Source organism: Gopherus evgoodei, chromosome 4, assembly GCF_007399415.2.
Source record: "Gopherus evgoodei ecotype Sinaloan lineage chromosome 4, rGopEvg1_v1.p, whole genome shotgun sequence".
NCBI lineage: Eukaryota > Metazoa > Chordata > Testudines > Testudinidae > Gopherus > Gopherus evgoodei.
In genome coordinates this window covers 21174760-21192401 of record NC_044325.1, presented here as the reverse complement: position 1 = coordinate 21192401, position 17642 = coordinate 21174760, and the positions used below count along the sequence as shown (strand labels likewise).

General features: G+C 43.4%; 1 long non-coding RNA gene across 1 annotated transcript in view; it reads left to right on the top strand.

Annotated features, from left to right (window-relative positions):
* Positions 1 to 1130: 1130 nt before the first annotated feature.
* The window catches only part of LOC115649742, a 33605-nt gene continuing 17093 nt past the window's right edge, over positions 1131 to 17642 (top strand). Inside the window, exons 1-2 of the long non-coding RNA XR_003999899.1 lie at positions 1131 to 1210; positions 1529 to 1590. This is a non-coding gene — a long non-coding RNA (uncharacterized LOC115649742). The remainder of the gene's footprint in view (positions 1211 to 1528; positions 1591 to 17642) is intronic.

Sequence of the window (17642 nt, the reverse complement as noted above, 5' to 3'; positions counted from 1 at the left end):
GTGTGTGTGTGTGTGTGTGTGTGTGTGTGTGTGTGTGTGTGTAAAAGAATCCTCTGTCTCAAGCTGTGGAGCAACTGCGTGAAGACTATTCCAGGACAATGACTAGAGTAAGGATCTGAGGTCCCATATGCCTCTGCACACAGTAGAAGATTTTCTGACTCTGCCCTTTCTCTGGTCCATTCATACTCTAGCCCCGCTTGTCCCCATACCAAGAGGTATGCATGCCTTATAGAGCTCTTATTAATTTCTACCCCACCAGTCTCTTGCTCAGTAGAATCACATTGGTTCCACTACCAAGGGGGAACTCTCTGTTGCCTTTGAAAGAGGGAAATGATTTGTTCCTTAAGATCAAATCCTACTGTTCATCTGGGCCAAAGAATATACAATATATCGGCAGCTACATACAGTCTATTGCATGCAGTGGTTTATTTTTAGGAGGGAAAACTAGGGGCAATTATCCCTTAAGGTTTCTGATTTCAGGGGGAGTGGTGCCTGAGTAAGGTCTGCAGGATTTGACTAGCTATGTAAACTGACCTCCAAACGCAAGATAATGAAGCATTACACAATCTGTACTAATTATCAGCACTGTTCATATTTTATTTTCTTCAACGTTTATCTCACTTGCAAAAATAAGTTGCCAAATTATTCCCTGCAGTACCCTGGCTAACTGCCTCCTCCCCCCACCCCAAAGCTGCCCCCACATTTCATTCATTAGATGTTCCTGATTTATTTCCTTCCCCTGAGGAAAAGCAATAAAACGACTGTTATCTAGGGTTATTCAGAAAACCTGTTTCTGGTTTACTAGATGAAATCACAAGTCTCTTCGTTTTAATTAAATATTTATTTAGATATCCAAGGGGGAGAATTAAAAAGCCAGCCCTGAGACTGCACTTCCAGAGAACTTCCACAGTTTCAGTTTTTAGGTTGCATTTCTTTAGACCCAGTTGGAGGAAGAGACTATCCAAGCCGAATCTGAGGCAAGCTACCTTTGGCTGTCCATGCCTCAGAGCATGTCAGTCATGCTCTAAAGCTGTCGGCACAGCTGGTACTCTGTACACAACAGGGAGTATTTTTAAACACTAAAAATATGAGCATGACAGGTGCACATTTTATTAGAACTTTTTTGGGGGGTAATTGTGCATTCGTAGAGAGGAAAAAAGCTAGCAGCACTTTTTAACAAGTCTCCAAGTAAGCGGGGAAACAAATGAAGGTCTGTGGTACATATTGACATTTGTTAACCAAATATGGGTAATTCAGAGCAGCCGATTCTTTTCTCTGTTTCAAAAAAATCTGGATGAATTTTGAGCAGCTTGCACAGCCAGAACCACTCATTCTTTTTTATGAGCTTCATTTGCATTTATACTCTTTCCTGCTGTTGCTGAGTACGCCCCTTTCACTTGTCCTAAATCTACGACTGCACAGGGTGCATTTAAGTAGCTGCTTCCTACTGATATATTGATTATCAGACTAATTACACCCTGGATCTGTACTTGGGCTAACAGAACCGATTTATTTGAATTTTTTATAGGGAGAAAACTCTGCACAGCTAATTAATTCTACAGGGACGCAGTGAACTCTTCTGTTTTGTTGGTAAGCCACCATTGTAAGTTTCTGATCAGATAAGACTTACTCTTAAAAATTAAATAAATATACGATGGGGACTTTTTAAATGCACAGCCTTGGTGTACAATAAATTTCCTTTTCTGTGTATAGGACTACTGCTTTATTAGGAGCATTTCAACCACTTCACGGTATTTTCTTAACAGTTTATTAGCCCTGCTCCTGCAATGAACTCCATGGGGACAGACCCCTATGCCCAACTGGAGGCCTATTGACTTTAGTGAGGCTCTGCATGGTTGCGACAGTCTGCATGAGTCTTGCTCTTTGCGGGATTGGGGCCTGGCGGTTACACCTCACTATAGCTAAGGTGACATGAACCCTTTCACAACCGTTGTTGCAGACGTGCTGTATTCAGCGTGACGTAGAAATGGATAACATGGAAACAGCTTTTTTTTTTGATTAGGTGCTGTTGCTCAATAAAACTTTTCAGTGATGATTTGTTTTTTAAATTACAAAAACTTTCTGATGCTTTTCTGACCAGCTTTATCTGAAACTGCCTTACATAAAAACTCCAGCTTTAAAAGATGCAGATCATTCAGCTGGGCCTTTTTGCAGTGTGAAAAAGGATGTTCTAAAATGGCAATGAAATTGAAATTTCAGAGCAATCTATCAGGGGGAACTGAATAGCTTGAAGGATTGTCAGTGTAATGGGACAATAGAGCCTTTCACATCTAGGGCTCCAGTTTGAATCCAGCTTTGAAAGTTGCTATCTGATGGCAGTTTGGTGGCCTGTGTAAGCAGATCTACCACAGCCAAGAGTCTGCAGCTAATGGATTCTAATGGTTACCCATATTGACAGCCTCAGGCTATGTCTACACTACAGCATAAAATCGAAATAACTAAAACCAGTTTTATAAAACCGATATTATAAAATCGATTTTATGCGTCCACACTAGGGCACATTAATTCGGTGGTGTGCATCCATGGTCCGAGGCTAGCGTCGATTTCTGGAGCGGTGCACTGTGGATAGCTACTGTAAAATGATGAGGCCAATAACTTCGATTTCCGTCCACACTAACCCTAAATCGATATAGTAATATCGATTTTAGTGTTACTCCTCTCGTTGGGGAGGAGTACAGAAATAGATTTTAACAGCCCTTAAAATAGATTTAAAGTGTGTTGTAGTGTGCACGGGTACAGCGTTAAATCGATTTAATGCTGTTTAAATCGATTTAACTGCGTAGTGTGGACCAGGCCTCAGTAAAGAGGGTATGGACAGAATGGAGCATGGAGGTTGTATTATCTTCATAGTCTAAGAAAGTTCTGTGCCTTTCTCCTGGGCTGCCAGCCTAGGTTACCATTCATGAACACAAAATGTAGTTAAACAAAACAATGACTCTAGTGCACTCAGTTATTTTTCAAACTTTTTTTTTAATGGTGCCTTAGACAAGATAACTCGTTTGCCAGTTGACTTGAGAGAACAAAGAGAGCTTGGAGTTCTTTTCCAGTTCAGACACGTCAGGGAGAAGAAAGCCATAAAGATACTTCACTATCACAGGAAGATGTTTAAAACTGATACAATGATATAGCATTGGAAGGTAATTTAATGAGTACAGCATGGGAAAATTAGGTCACTGAGTTTGAAACAAGTTCAGTGAGAGGTTTTGCAACAGCATTCTGGATGTAATTTGATCTGATAATTTAGACTTGGGGATGGGCATCTTAAAAAATATTACATTTGTTTAGGCTGAAAGACACCAGAGTATAAATCAGAGAGTTTCCATCTCAGAGAAGCTTAAACAGCTCCTAAGGTTAAGTAGAAGATATAAAACTGTTATGGTATGTTCGTTATGGGTCTTCAAAGAAAGTGGTGAAGAAAGCAGGACAGCAAGGTTACTTGAATATCAGTGGGAAAGATCCCACGCAAATTAAGTGCAGCTGGTGGGAAGATCTAACATTCTGGTGGACTGGGCACTGCAGGTGGGAAATTCCAAACAGATTTCAAAAGTTATTCTAAGAGCTGTACATAAGAATAATGTTGTTTAAAGCTCAGTGCTAGGCTTAAACATATTGTGAGTCCATAAAGCTAACAGAGATACCTGTGAGAGTCTTAAACTCATTCAGATGAAGGTGCTATATGGAAGAAGTTCACTTGAACAGTGATTTGACTGTACAGCAGGTTGCGATCATAAAAAGTAGAGAAGTGGAAAAAAAAAAAAGAGACTGCTATATGATCCATGGATTCCTACTGTCATTCTGCAAATGGTTTCCTGTACAGAAGGGACTGGAAATACTTTTAGTACCATGGAGGCTATTGTAAACTGACAGCCGTTGCGTACTCACAATAGAGAGGAAGAATGGTTTAGTGACTGAGACACTAGAGTGGGACTCACGAGAAATGTTTAATTCCTGGCTCTGCCACAGAATTCCTCAGTGACCTTGGACAAGTCACTTAGTGCTTGTCTACACGGTGTGACAAATTGCTCTAGAAGGGTGTGATTTGAGAAACACTCTAATGTGCCGTGCTCTACCTGTCCTGTGTAGACCCTGCTGAAGTGCTCTAAAAGATACCTGTTTCAAACACGAATGTCAACATGAACAAATTACCTTTAGTAGCAAGCCAATAGGAGCTACAGAGGCCAGTCAGAGCTCAGCATGTTAGAATTGTGCAGGCAAGTTCTTGGGCTTGGATTTTCATAAGAGCCTACTGGACTGAGGTGTCCAGTCTGGACTCCTAACTCCTTTGAAAACCCTAGGCTTAATCTCTCTGCTCCTTAGTTCTCCATCTGTAAGTAAAATGGAGAGAATGCCTTCCTCCCATCTGTTGTTTATCTTGACTATGTAAGACTATAAGTTCTTTGGGGTGGTAACAGTCTCTCATTACATCTATGTACAGCACCTATTATGGGGTGGGCAAACTATGGCCCGTGGGCCAGATCCGGCCCGTGGGATTGCCCCTTTGGTGCCACAGGCCCTGCACCGCTCTCAGAAGCTGCGAGCACCACATCCCTGTGGCCCCTGGGTCGGGGGGTAGAGGGCCCATGTGTTGCCCTTGCCTCCAGGCACTGCCCCCTGCAGCTCCCATTGGCCAGGAATGGGGAACAATGGCCAATGGGAGCTTCAGGGGAGGTACCTGGAGGCATGGCAAGGGCAGTGCATGCAGAGCCCTCCACCTCTCCTCCCCCAGGCACTGCAGCGCTTCCTGGAGTGGCGCAGCATGGGGCCAAAGCAGGCATGCAGGGAGCCTGCCCTGGCCCCTGTGCGCACTGCTGCCACCCCGGAGCTGCTTTAGGTAAGCAGCACCAGGCTGGAGCCCGAACCCCTCCTGCAGCCCGTCACTCAGCTCCCTGCCCTAAGCTTCCTGCCTGCACCTTGCATTCCTCCTGCACCCCAACCCCCTTCCCTGAGCCCTCTCATGCCCCTCCTCCACTCCAATCCCTTGCCCTGAGCCCCTTCGTGCACACCGCACTCCAACCCACTATCCTGGCCCTGCATACAATTTCCCCACCCATATGTGGCCCTTGGCCCAAAAGGTTTGCCCATCCCTGACCTAATACAATTGGCCCTGATCTTGTTTGGGGTCTCTAAGCACTAAAGTAATACAAGTAACTCAAACAAATGATAATTAATAATTGTGGTTGATAGCTGGTTCTTGGTTTTGCATGGCAAGCAGGTAAATTATTTGCTGGAAAATGATGGTAGACATGCAAACAGCTGAAGAAAATTGAAGGCACTCACTGCCACATAACTATTTTTTTACAGTGATAGTGTGGTATAAGTACTTAGCATGATGGACAGGGATTTGTCTGCACTAGTTTCATTAAGATTGTGGGAATCATGGAGCTAAATCTTAATGCATCATGCTGAAAACTAATCCCACAATAGTTGCTTATCATGGGCCAGATTCTCTAACGCAGATTTAAGTTGACTGCTACCATAGTCATCCTGAGAGGGTGGCAGAATCTCACTCTATGTGATGGTTTAACAGATTTGCAGTATCCCAGTGCATCTTATTCTGAACCCTGCATCCCTGTTCTCCTTGCTTCTTACTTTCTTAAACCCTCTGTTCTTTTTCCTCCCTCTCAATTTTCATCTCTACCTTTCTCTTTAGGCTTGTTAGAGTTACACAGCTAAAAACCCTGACAGTTCTTTGCAAATGTCTTTTTTTTTATCCCTAGTTCCCTTTCACTCTTTGGACTGAAACAGGCTTTTTTGAAAGCAATCATCCCCTCTCAGAGTATGAAATTACATTTTGAGGGGCAATTCCACACAGCAGGGGAGAGTGGAAGGAGTGATACAAAAATATATGGTTAGAAAGGCCAAAGTTGCAAGAATGATAAAAGGATAGTGGGAGGTGTGATGTCACTAAACAAGTCCTAGGAGAGGAAGAGATGGGGGGAGAGATTATGAAAGAGAAGGGGAGGATTTTATGCAGAAGGAAGGAAAGAGAGAGGTTGGGAGAACAGATAAAAATGAGATCCATACGTTTTATGAAATAAAAAATAGAAAGATTATTATTATTTATTTATTTGCATTGTGTCAAGTGCCTAGGAGCCTTAATAATGGATTGGGGCCCCATTTTGCAGGGTGCTGTACGCACTTAAGAAAGGTATGGTTTCTCACCCAAAGAGTTTACAATGGAAGACAGTATTATTGAACATTGAAATACTGGTCTGAAATTATAGTAGGGTTCTGGTGACTAGAGCTGAGTGGAGAATGGACGTTCCATGTCACAATGGATTTTGAGGTTTCAAAATTTGACTTTGTTCTGAATCAGAGTAAAATCTGCAAAGGAAAATTCAGAAAAAATATTTTCCATTTGGTGAAAAATTTCAATTTTGACTTTAAAACGTTGTATTATTATAAGACAAAATAAAAACAAAGCAAAAGGTTTCAAAATGGAAAAAAAATGAAATGCTTCATTCTAAAAACGTGGAAGGGGATGTTTTAACATTGTCCAGAACTCTCTTCTCCCCACCCCCATTTTCTTCTGAAATTAAATTCCGGTGAAATTGATCCAGCTTCATGAAGCATTTTGATTTTGACAGAGCCGCATATTCGGACGGAATGTGGTTCTGTCAGAGTTTCTCCAGTTCACTCTTTTACTGGTTACAACAGCAACCACTCATACTCCTGGTTTGTGAAGCCACTCTCTCTACTCCATAAAGTCAGAAGGCCAGAGACAGTGCTATGATGATTTACATTGGCTGAGGATTTGATCCAGATTCTTTGAACTTGCAGTTGACAGTTTAGTCTATATGCCATTATCAGTCCTAAGCTTCAAAGACTATCAAGAGTTTTCTTTAACAGAGTTGGCATTCATTTACACAGACTTCTCCCTATCTTTATTGCTTCTGAGGTATGGCCTCCCATAGTGAAATTGGGTAAGGCTATGATGTACCAGGGCTTTTTAAATTTTGCTAAGCTCATCTTGATGGTTTCAGAAATGTCTTTTTATGAGTTTGGGCCCATTGCAAGTTGATTACAATAACACATATGAGTTAATGGTAAAAAACCATTAGAACAATCTTTAGAAATCATAGTTATTTATTATTATGGCTTAATAGAGTTCTTGTACATATAGCTTCATCTACCAGCTGAGAGACTGCTATTCATTAGCTGGCTTCAGCAGTAGGATCTCAGTGAGCCAGGCAAAGCATTTGTGCCTGTGAGTGAGTGATTTTGAGGGGTAGGGAATGCCAGAAATAAAGGCCATTTACAGTGGCTTTGTGGAGCTGTTACGTCTATTTGGATCAAAGCCTGGATGTGCCTGGGGCACTCATAGTGGTTGTGCCACTTGTGTTACTCTTCTGCAGATACAAAAGGGGAAGGGACTGGGACTGAATGTGAGAAGTAAGAGGTGATGGTGGGGAAAGCCACATAGTTTTCCGAAACAGCCTTGCAATGGTATGTATCTGCAGACAGTAACACTGAGAGTTGGATTGTTAGTGATTGTTCTGTCAAAACGCTGATAGAATTAAGGGTTTTGATACTGTGGTGATGGGCAGCAGTACAATACCATAAGAGCCATAAGGTAGAATTAGGGATGGGCTAGAACAAATCACCTGTTGTTTGAGGGGGAAGAGTTGGAATGCAGATCCAAATCAGATTCTTTTTCACTGGCCTCTGACTCAGAAAATTGTGATTTAAGCTATGACAAAACAATCAAGACACTCCCTGTCTGTTTTATATTTGGGGAAGAGGGGCATTGAGAGATCCAGAGAAGGGAGTGACTTGCTGTTTTTTAATTTTTTTTCTTCTTATGAGCTACAGAGAAGAAGCAATATTTTAAGGGGGATCTGAATGGAGAGAGGCTGGTATCTTGGGCAACTGGAGATGGCAAGGCATTCTGTACATAGGAGATGGACTGGAAAAAGACACAGAGAAAGCAATAGGAGGAGATGAATAAGGTGTTGAGAGTGGTAGTGGAGAGGACAGAATGGGATGTGGTATGAGAGGAGGTCTAAGATGAGATGGGGTAAAATGTGATGAGAGATGAGGTTTGAGATGGGACAGGGTTGTATGTACTAAGATGCAAGGACTGAGATGGGATGGAGTATGAGACAAGGTCTAAGATAGGATGGGATATGAGATGAGGTCTGAGGTGGGACGATGTGAGATGAGGTTTGAGGTAGGACGAGGTGGGGTGGGATGTGAGATGAGATCTGAGGTGAGGTGAAGTGTGATGTAGGAGATGATATGAGCCAAAGTCTGAGATGTAGGCCATGCCAGATTTGGGCAGAGTGTTAAAGGCCAAACCCCAGATCTGAACTCCTTAAATTTAAAAATTCAGATATTGGATGAAGTGCTGTAGTTTGGGCCCATCGCTAAACCAACCCAAAACATTTTCTACTTCAGCCAAATGCCTACATATAATACAGACTTTTGACAGGTTAAGGAAATATACCTTTGCATTTTGGAGAAACGTTCCTTACATTTAGTTTTATGGTGATTGAAGGTCCCTCCTGGAGAGTAAATTGATTTTTGAAACATTTGTCACAATAAAAAATGAATAATGCTTCTACTAACAAAGACAGAAATCCTGTGAAAGAGGCATTCCCTCGCCACAGCAAACCGAGGGAAAACAAACATAAGGTTTTTAGATTTGTTTACTACCATACACTATTTGCCCTTTATTTTGCTTGTCACTGTTGCTAATTTTATGGTTAAACTGGGACTTTCTCCCTCCAACTACTACAAGCAACTGAATCACAGTTCAGAGCAGCAGCACTGAGCCACATACTGAACTTCATCATCCAGCAGGCAAAGCCAGAGGTCCTTTCCTTTTCCCAAAAGGCAATTGAAACTTCACCATAAATTGTTTTCCCACATCAGACTTCCTCGTTATTGTGTACAGAGGATGGGATTAGGAGTCATGTTTCTTGGGTAGCCTTTTCAACTTTGCCAATGACTTGCTGTATGACTCTGAGCAAGTCAATTTTTCAGATGTTTAAGTTGACAGCCACACCAAATAATGGAGAGGAAAGAATAATATCTCCTTTCACATTGCATGCTATCAGTATGGATCCAGAGGACTGCCCCAAAGAGAGAGCTGGGCAGCATCTTGTGTGTATTCACAAATTGGTAGATGTGGTCTGAATGTATCTGTCACCAGTTTAACCAGGATCTCACTTCCAGTTCAGGAGAGGAATATTATTGGAGGGCAGCCTTCAAAGGCTGTATTCCTGCCAGCCTCTGAATAGTCAAAACGAGGGAGTACAGTAACTTGCCCTTAGGATCTAAGCTATTAAAGGTAAAGGCAGTCTTTCTACTGACTTAAATGGGGTTTGGATCAGCCCCTCAGTGCATTATATGACAGGCATTGCTACTCCAGTGGCACACGGCAGCCATAAAGGCACCACAAGTAGCTTAGGGGAAAATTCACTTAGCACAGAAGCTGCATAAGAATTTAATAAGTGGGACAGCCTATCCCCCAGGGTAGGAGGCTTCCCAGTGTAGGAAAGCACAGGGTGTGTGTGTGTGGGTATAGTTTAGCATTGACTGCTAAGGGGTATACTGGGCTATAGGCAGCCCTGGAGGCTGCCATAAATTAAAACAGCTTCTAGGGCTGTGTAGAGAGTACAAAAGAAGCATAAAAGCTACGTTTGCTCTTCCTCTCCTGGACCGAGTCTGTGCCTCCCAGGAGCACAGAATCTGTCCCATTATGTATGAAAGATTCTGTGCCAACATAAGATGGATTGTTCCTTATTCACAATTAACTGGAGAGTGGTAATCATGGCCTCTGATAACAACAAAGTATTCATTTATTAATTAACCTTAATACTCCATCCTGATAGCAGGTTAGAGCAATTAATGTGTTATGAGATACACAGACAAATGGGGATGCAAGTCTATTTGATGATAGAGTGACACAAGCAAAGAGTGACTTTGCTAATGAATATGCAAATAAAATGTAAATGATATTTATCATAATACTGCAAATGCTCATTGTGAGGATAAAAAACAGCAAAGGTCGGGATAATGACAGGAACTGGTGTTTTATACCTTCTTCTGGAGAGTTTTAAGCCTGGAAAATCTGTGTGTAATGTGACACTAATTCTTTTTCAGGAGGCCCGAGAGTCCTCTTTAGGAAGCCACTGAAGTGTCAGATTTTGCAGCACTTTCTTTTGAAATAAGGAGGCTGGGTTCATATCTACATTAGCTGCAAAACAGCAATCATGTTTTTTATGTTTGCCTCTACAGTTTGAGATTAATAATACTTTTAGGGATATAGATATCTATATTTTTTAATCCTGGCCCATTAAAGACATTGAGCATTTTGCGGCTGCCTTCAGTGGAGCCAGTATTTCACCTACAGTTTTCATGTTTGAGATATTTTCCTCTACTAACATAATCGTTTCAGGTTTTCATTAGTATCCCCATTAGAACTGGGTCAAAATTTTCAAAAATTTGATTTTTTCATCAAAAAATTTAAATTTTGCAGCCATGATGTTTGATGAAAGAAACATTGAAAAAAGTGTTGGCAAAATTTTTGCAATTTCTTCCCCCCGCCCTCACTTATGTTTTTTGACTAGTTGTAGATATTTTGCAGGGCATAGAACTAAGCATTAGTGTCTTTGCAGAATCTTGGTCATAATTTTTCCCGTTTCCATTCCTGTACACTTCTATTTTTCCTAATTCTGGATGTGACTGAAAGCAAAATGACCAAAAAACCACAGGAAAGTGTGCTCTGGACACAAAATACTGGAAATATCAGAAGAAGTCTTGTTCTTGTGAGCTTTTAGTCCACTTACACAGATTCAGTTTGTTCAGATGATTTTTGACAATGTTCTGTTACATTTTAGAAGGGTTGGGTTCTTCTAAATGACTTGAACCTCCTGAGTCCTTGCAGATTTTGCCATCGCGAGTCTATGTAGGAACAGAGTAACTCGTTGCTTTTCCAGACTCTCTTCTTGGTGGGTTTTCATTATTATGGTATTAACTTTAATACGTCAAAATCTGTATTCAAAACAAATCTTTGTGTGTTCTGATTTCCAGACTTAAGATTTCATCTTTAAGAATATAAAATTGAAAGTTGATACTATGTTAAAGAGATTTCACTGACTGAATAATTTGAATGTTCATGTGAAATGAGTCAATCCATAAGAACTGATGAGGTTAAATTATTCACTTGTTGATTGTGTCAGAACTATAGTGTGGGAGCTGACAAATATGAAACACCAAGCTAGAGGCTGATTTTGCATGGTGCTGAGAACCCTAAGCTCCTGTTGAAGGTGATGGGACGTTAGAGACTGGAATACTTCTCAAGAGGGGTGTGGTGTCCCAGGAAGCAAACTCACTTCAGAAAATAAAGCCCTTCCATTCAGAGTGAAACTAGAGAAGGGGAGCAGATAGAAGGGGAGTGACAGAGAAGAGAAATTTCTGAATTGGCCTTCTCTTTTTTTAAAACGCTTCCTATCCAGCCCATTAAACGAGCATATGATTTTTGCTGGCAGATCCACATTTACTTCCGTCTCTTCCTCTCCTTCCCTTGTCTACACAGGAACATCTAGGAAAATTAACCTGAATTAATTAAATGGGTGAATTTGAAGTGGAATAGTTAAACCCCATAAAATCCCTGTATGGGTGCTGTTATTCAGAATTAATCCAAAGTGAATTAAACTAAACTAAACTAAGGCCACCGTAATTCTGAATGAAAATGTTTACACAGCAGTTTAATTAAGCTACTTCAAATTCACACTCCTTAGTTAATTTGGATTAATTTTCCCATGTAGAAAAACCCTCAATCTCTTTTGATATTTCAGTATCAGCTCCTTGCAATCACTCAGGGTCCATCTACACAGCAAGGAGGATCCTGTGACAGTGAGTCTCAGAGCCTGGGTCTGTAGACCAAAAATAGCCCACCCTACTCCCTAGGCTTCAGAATCCGAGCTAGAGCCTGAGCCCAAATGTCTACACAGCTATTTTTAACAATGTAGTGCAAGACCTGCGAGCCCAGGTCTGTAGACTTGGACTCTGAGAGTCACTGCTGCGGGATCCTGCTTGTTGTAGACTATACCCTCAGTCTTTCAGTACCCATCTGTAAAGTGGGGATAATAGCACTCCCCTACCTCATAGGAGATTTGTGAGGATAAATACAGTACAGATCGTGAAGCACTCAGATCCTATGGTAATGGGGATCACAGCAGTGTAATAGATAGAGCTCTGTCCATAACACACATTCGCCGCCTCCTCCTTCAGAGAGGGAACGTTTGCTCTCATTAGGAAAGCCTGTCTCAGAGGAAATGTTTCTGTGTGTTTTCAGCAGTTTCACTGACTCTCATACTTGAATCAGTTCGAATTTCCAGAGTGCAAACCTTGGTGAAAGTTTTTAGATTTGTTCTGCACCAGAGCCCTGGTAATGGAATGAATGAATGACAGCTTTATCGACTGCTTTGTAAGGGGTGTACCTGGCTGGATGGCAGTCAGGTTGCAAGTTTTGCAGAGTTCAGACGTATGTGTGGCTTGAATTTGGTCATTAAATCACAGATATTTCATTGAAAAAGCTGAATGTGCACAAAGTCACTTCTTTCAGCATACCATGTCTAATGACTTGGGGGACAGCAATGACTGCATGGAGTAGCTACTTGATTTAAATGCGTGTTTGGTCATTTAATATACAGGAGACCTGACATGTGGCTGTATTCATTAGGACAAAGGAAATGATGCATGGTGGTTGAAGATATTTATGTAAATACTTTTGTTCATTTGCATTTTTTCATTATTTTTAATAAATATCTGCTGAATCCACAATATCATTGATCATAAGTATACATGAGGTTAACAGATAAAATCTGAAATATCAAACAATTAAAAATGTTAAACATAAAAATGCTGTGTGTGTTTAAACAAAGATCATTTGTTGTAGAACTGATCATAGAATGGAATCTTATCTGAGGTGAGAGATAGAGTAACTAGTGTATACTGCATGCTCCCAAATCAGTGACAATAATATTTTATATATAAACACCCCCCCACCACAGAAATTGACACACACACTCATTAAATGTGTGCAATGGAGAGAGAAATAGCCTTTTTTGTATACTTTGTCTTAAGTTTTTGACATTTAAATGTGTAATTGACAGGCACCTCAGAAATGGCTCAGAGTAACCCAGGAACAATGGTTCCAGAGAAGAACTAGAATAATTTCCCCATCATAACCGTATGCCAAACCACACAATATCAGGTGCCATCTCAGCCAAAGTAACGTGCCTTCATACAGTGCACAAACACACACATATATACAGAGAGAGAGGAAAAAAACACCATAGCACCCCACAGGATCAAGCACCACATAGGCAGATTTTAAATGTCGAAGGAAATGATTTTCATTTAACAGCAAGCTGACGAGCAAAGTCATATAATTAAAAATTATAAAAACAGCTCAGGGCCTATTTAAGAGCAACATATTAATAACAAGGATTGTTTGTTTTCCTCTGAACAGAACACCAAAAAGTAACAGTTGGAGAGCAAGCCTACTGTTACTCTTATTTATTATTGTAATATTTATACTGGCTAGGTGTTCAGGGCTCTCTATAGGTAAATAAAAATGACAAGTCCTTGCCTTGCCGAGTTTACAACATGGCAAGGGATGACAGTCAGTGCTGTGAAAAACATTTAAAAAGTTTTCACAACATTTTTTCTTTCTGTCTTTGACATTGACAAACAATTTCTTTTAAATTTTGAAATGTGATGAATGTTGATCGGATAAATTAAAGAACCCTGTAATGTCACATAAAGATAATAGAAATGGACTTGGTCCTAGTCCTACTAAAGTCAGTGGCAAATCTGGGAACAGGTCCAGCATTTGTAACTACAGGTGCTTAGATAAAGGCAATCAGCTCTTGTGCTTCAGGGTAAAAGTCAGCCCCATGCAGATGAGAGCATCAAGCCCTATGTACTGCTGAAACCCTAGCGTAAGAGTTGAAGCGGGAATTAAGTGGTGCATAGGCTTTTGTGTAAGTCTTATTTGTACTCAGGGGAATTTCACTCTGTGTGTGTGTGTGTGTGGAGGGGAGGGGTTTCCAAGAAGGAATTTTACTTCTCTCTTCTGTCATGGGGTTCACTGTGACACCTCCTTGTGGCTATATATGGGGATTAACTCTCATCTAGTCGGTAGCCCCTCCTGTGGTTGCTCATGCTGTAGCCTCTCTTGCTGTCTAGGAGTTGCAGTGGTTTCCCCTTCATGGCTTGGCCCTCTGGCCAGGTCACTGTAGGGTTTTCCCCTTTTGGGGCATCAAAGTCTCAGCAGATCAGCTCTCTGTATGCCATTCCAGGCAATCTTCCAGTTCATGACTGTGACACCTCCCCAGTGGCTGATAGGGGAACCAGACCCACCTGCTACTCTGAGTTCCAGCTCAGGGAACCTACATTCAGCAGCCAAGGTCTGCTCTGTCTCACCCCTTGCTCCCATTTCCCTGGGCTTCTTCCTACTCTGCCCTCTGCAGGCTTCCTTTCGACCACTCCTCTTGGTAAACCCCTTCCTTCAGGATCCCAGAGCTTCTGTTCCCCGCCACCTGGTTTTCTCCCCTCACTAGGCCCAAAGAGTGACTGCAGACCTCCACACTGCAGCACCTTCCATTCTCACTTCCTGGCTTTCTACAAGTCCCTGCCTCCTACTGCCCGGATGGGCTCCATTTTCAATTAGTGCTTGTGAGTCAAGCCTAAGTCTCCTGCTAGATGCAGCCGATCAGGTTAATTAGCCCCTTTTGAGACATCTTAGCCCTTTCTGAGGTGGTGTGGGGTGAACACGCCATCACACTTTCCCACTGTGCATGGCATTCTATACCTACCTACTGGGAGTTCTCTGAAGCACCAGGTACTGACCACTGCCATATTCAGGTTGCCAAACTGTAATGGAGCAGTGGTCTGTTGGGCTGTGGTGAATCTCATGTGCCTACTTTATGCTAATTGTTCTCCTGTTTTAGACAGGTTTCTTCTATGATAATGTTAGCTTAGTAAAAAACACTTCCTTTGAAAAGTTTAAGATGGAACTGATACATTTTCCCCCACCCTCCAATTGGTTTCTCTATAAATAACCCCAGATCAATTACAGACTGCGATAATTAACATCAGAGTTTCTCTGAGAAACAAGTTACTTTCCAAATGAGGAAATAATTAAGCCTACATAGAACTATCTGAGCGGAACTCAAGGAGGGATATAAAAAACTGTACCAGCTTGGCCAAGTTGTACAAGCAAAAAAATCCAAGGCACTCTGGCTGTTTCTAGTTTAAGTTGTTTTATGGAGTGTCATTACATCTGATAGGCAACGTGTGTGTGTGTGTGCTGTGTGGTATGAAGAATGCAGCACTGGATAGGATGCTATTATCATACATGAATCCAGTAGCAGCAAGAAGGAAGGCTTGATCTTTTGTGCTCTCTTTCTCTCTCTACCAGATACCAGAGAAATTGCTTTAAGAAGTAAAACACCAGATAAGATACTTGGAGAAAATCGAGTTATATTTAGCTTTTTTTTAAGTCTCAGCATATTTCCTATTATACACTAATGAGGGATTTTCTTCTTCTGTCTGAATGGTATTTTTGGAGCCACGCACCCAGTCATTACTTGCTGCACAGTCTTCCTATCTCCTACCTAATGAGAGTGTCACACAGCCACTGATAGCGGTTGAGGCTTTAGTTTAGCAATGTCTTGTTTCCAATGCTTTCTGCAGGGCCGGCTCTAGCCACCAGCAGAGGGGCACATGCTTGGGGCAGCACATTTTCAGGGGTGGCATTCCGGCCCCCCTTTTTTTTTTTTTTTTTGCTTCCGGTGGCAAAAGCCTAGAGCCAGCCCTTACAGCAGCAGCAGCGCGTCGTGCGTGGGGGGCACCCTGAGGCTGCTGCAGTTTGCGCCGCGGGGGAGCAGTGCTGCACCTTGTGGCTGGGCCGGGCAGGCTCCGAGCGGGGGACACTTGGGCTGTGGGCTGCCCCACGGGTCACATGGAGCCTCCTGCAGGTGCTGCAGGACAGCCGCCCCCCAGCGCCGCAGCTGAGATTGGGCAAAGCGGCCCGAGCCACCCAGGAACTGCAGAAGGGTGGCCAGAAGCAGCAGCAGCGGGGCCATAGAGGGTAGGGTGCTGCCATGAGAGGTCTGCATCCCGCTCTCCGGGGCTCCACTTCCTCTGGGGCTACCCTGCCCTGGCTCCTCAGCCCCCTGCTGGGGCTACCCTGCCCTGGCCTCAGCCCCCTGCTGGAGTGGTCCCCTGGCTCTGCCCTCCGAGGTCCCGGCCGGTCCTGGAGGCGGGAGCCCTGTCTGGAGGGACTCTGGGCTGAGGCGTGGCCTTGGGAGCCCCGCTGCTTACCCTGACCCTGCCAGTGACGGACTGGCTGGAGGTGAGGGGGGAGCGGGCGGAGTCAGCACTAGTGGGGGGGAGCCCAGGATTGGGGTGGCAGGAGGTGTGGATGGGGAGAGGGAAGAGAAAGCCCAGGGCAGGGGCAGCCGGGGGTTGGGGGGTGTGAGAGCCCAGGGCTGGGGTGTGGGGCAGCCAAAACTTTTTTTGCTTGGGGCAGCAAAAAACCTAGAGCCGGCCCTGACTTTCTGCAATGGCAAACATGTGCCTGGTCTTATTTTCAGACCCCTCTTGGAAGCACAAAAAATATGCACATGCAGTTGTGTGATTGCACACTAATTGCACAATGTGGCATTTGCACACATCTACATTTTTGCACAGGGACCTCCTAAAGTCAGTACGTACTGCTTTCCTGTGGGCTTCTTTTTTGGGAAAGGCCCCAGAATATCCACAGCGACTCGCTGAAATGGGACCTCAATTATGGGGAGTGGCTGGAGAGGGGCCTTGACCTGGTCTTGGGGTTTTCCCACTCGTTGGCACACCTCACAAGACCGAACATACTTGGCAACATCCTTGCCCATCCCCTCCCAGTGGAAGGACTTCCCCAACCGGTCCTTGGTTCTGTTCACCCCAGCATGGCCACTGGGATGATCATGGGCTAAGCTTAAGAGCTTCCCCCGGTACTTAGTTGGAACCACCAACTGTTTTTGCGGCTGCCATTCTTCCCGGTGTCCACAAGAAAGAATTTCCTTGTATAAAAGTCCTTGGTCTATAACAAACCGGGATCGATTAGAAGAGCTGAGAGGCGGTGGGGTGCTCCGTGCCGCCGCCCAAGCTTTCTGAAGGCTGTCATCTGCTTCCTGCTCAGTCTGGAACTGTTCCCTTGAGGCTGGGGTTACCAGTTCTTCCTCAGACTGTGGACTTGAGCTTGGTCCCTCTGGAAGCAATGTAGATGATGGGGTGGTTTCCGTTGCTGGTGAACCGCTCTCCGCTGGTGCACCTGAGGGTATTTCAGGCTCTGGCTGAGCCTTTTGGGTATGGCTGTCTTTTGCTTCTGCCAGTTCTGGCTCGCTGGCGCCCTCTGGCGTTGAGTTTGAAGCTGTGGTTGCAATTGCTGGTGCTGGTTGCTGTTCCAGTTCCGGGCCTTGGACTGGAGGAGCTGTGGCTGTTTCAGTGGTAGGCATGGAATCCGGGTCCACTACCTCTGTCTGGGTCTCTGGTAACACAGACGGGGCCTCTGTGGACGGCTCAGGAACAGGAATAGGTCTGGAAGCTTGCCTAGTTTGGCTACG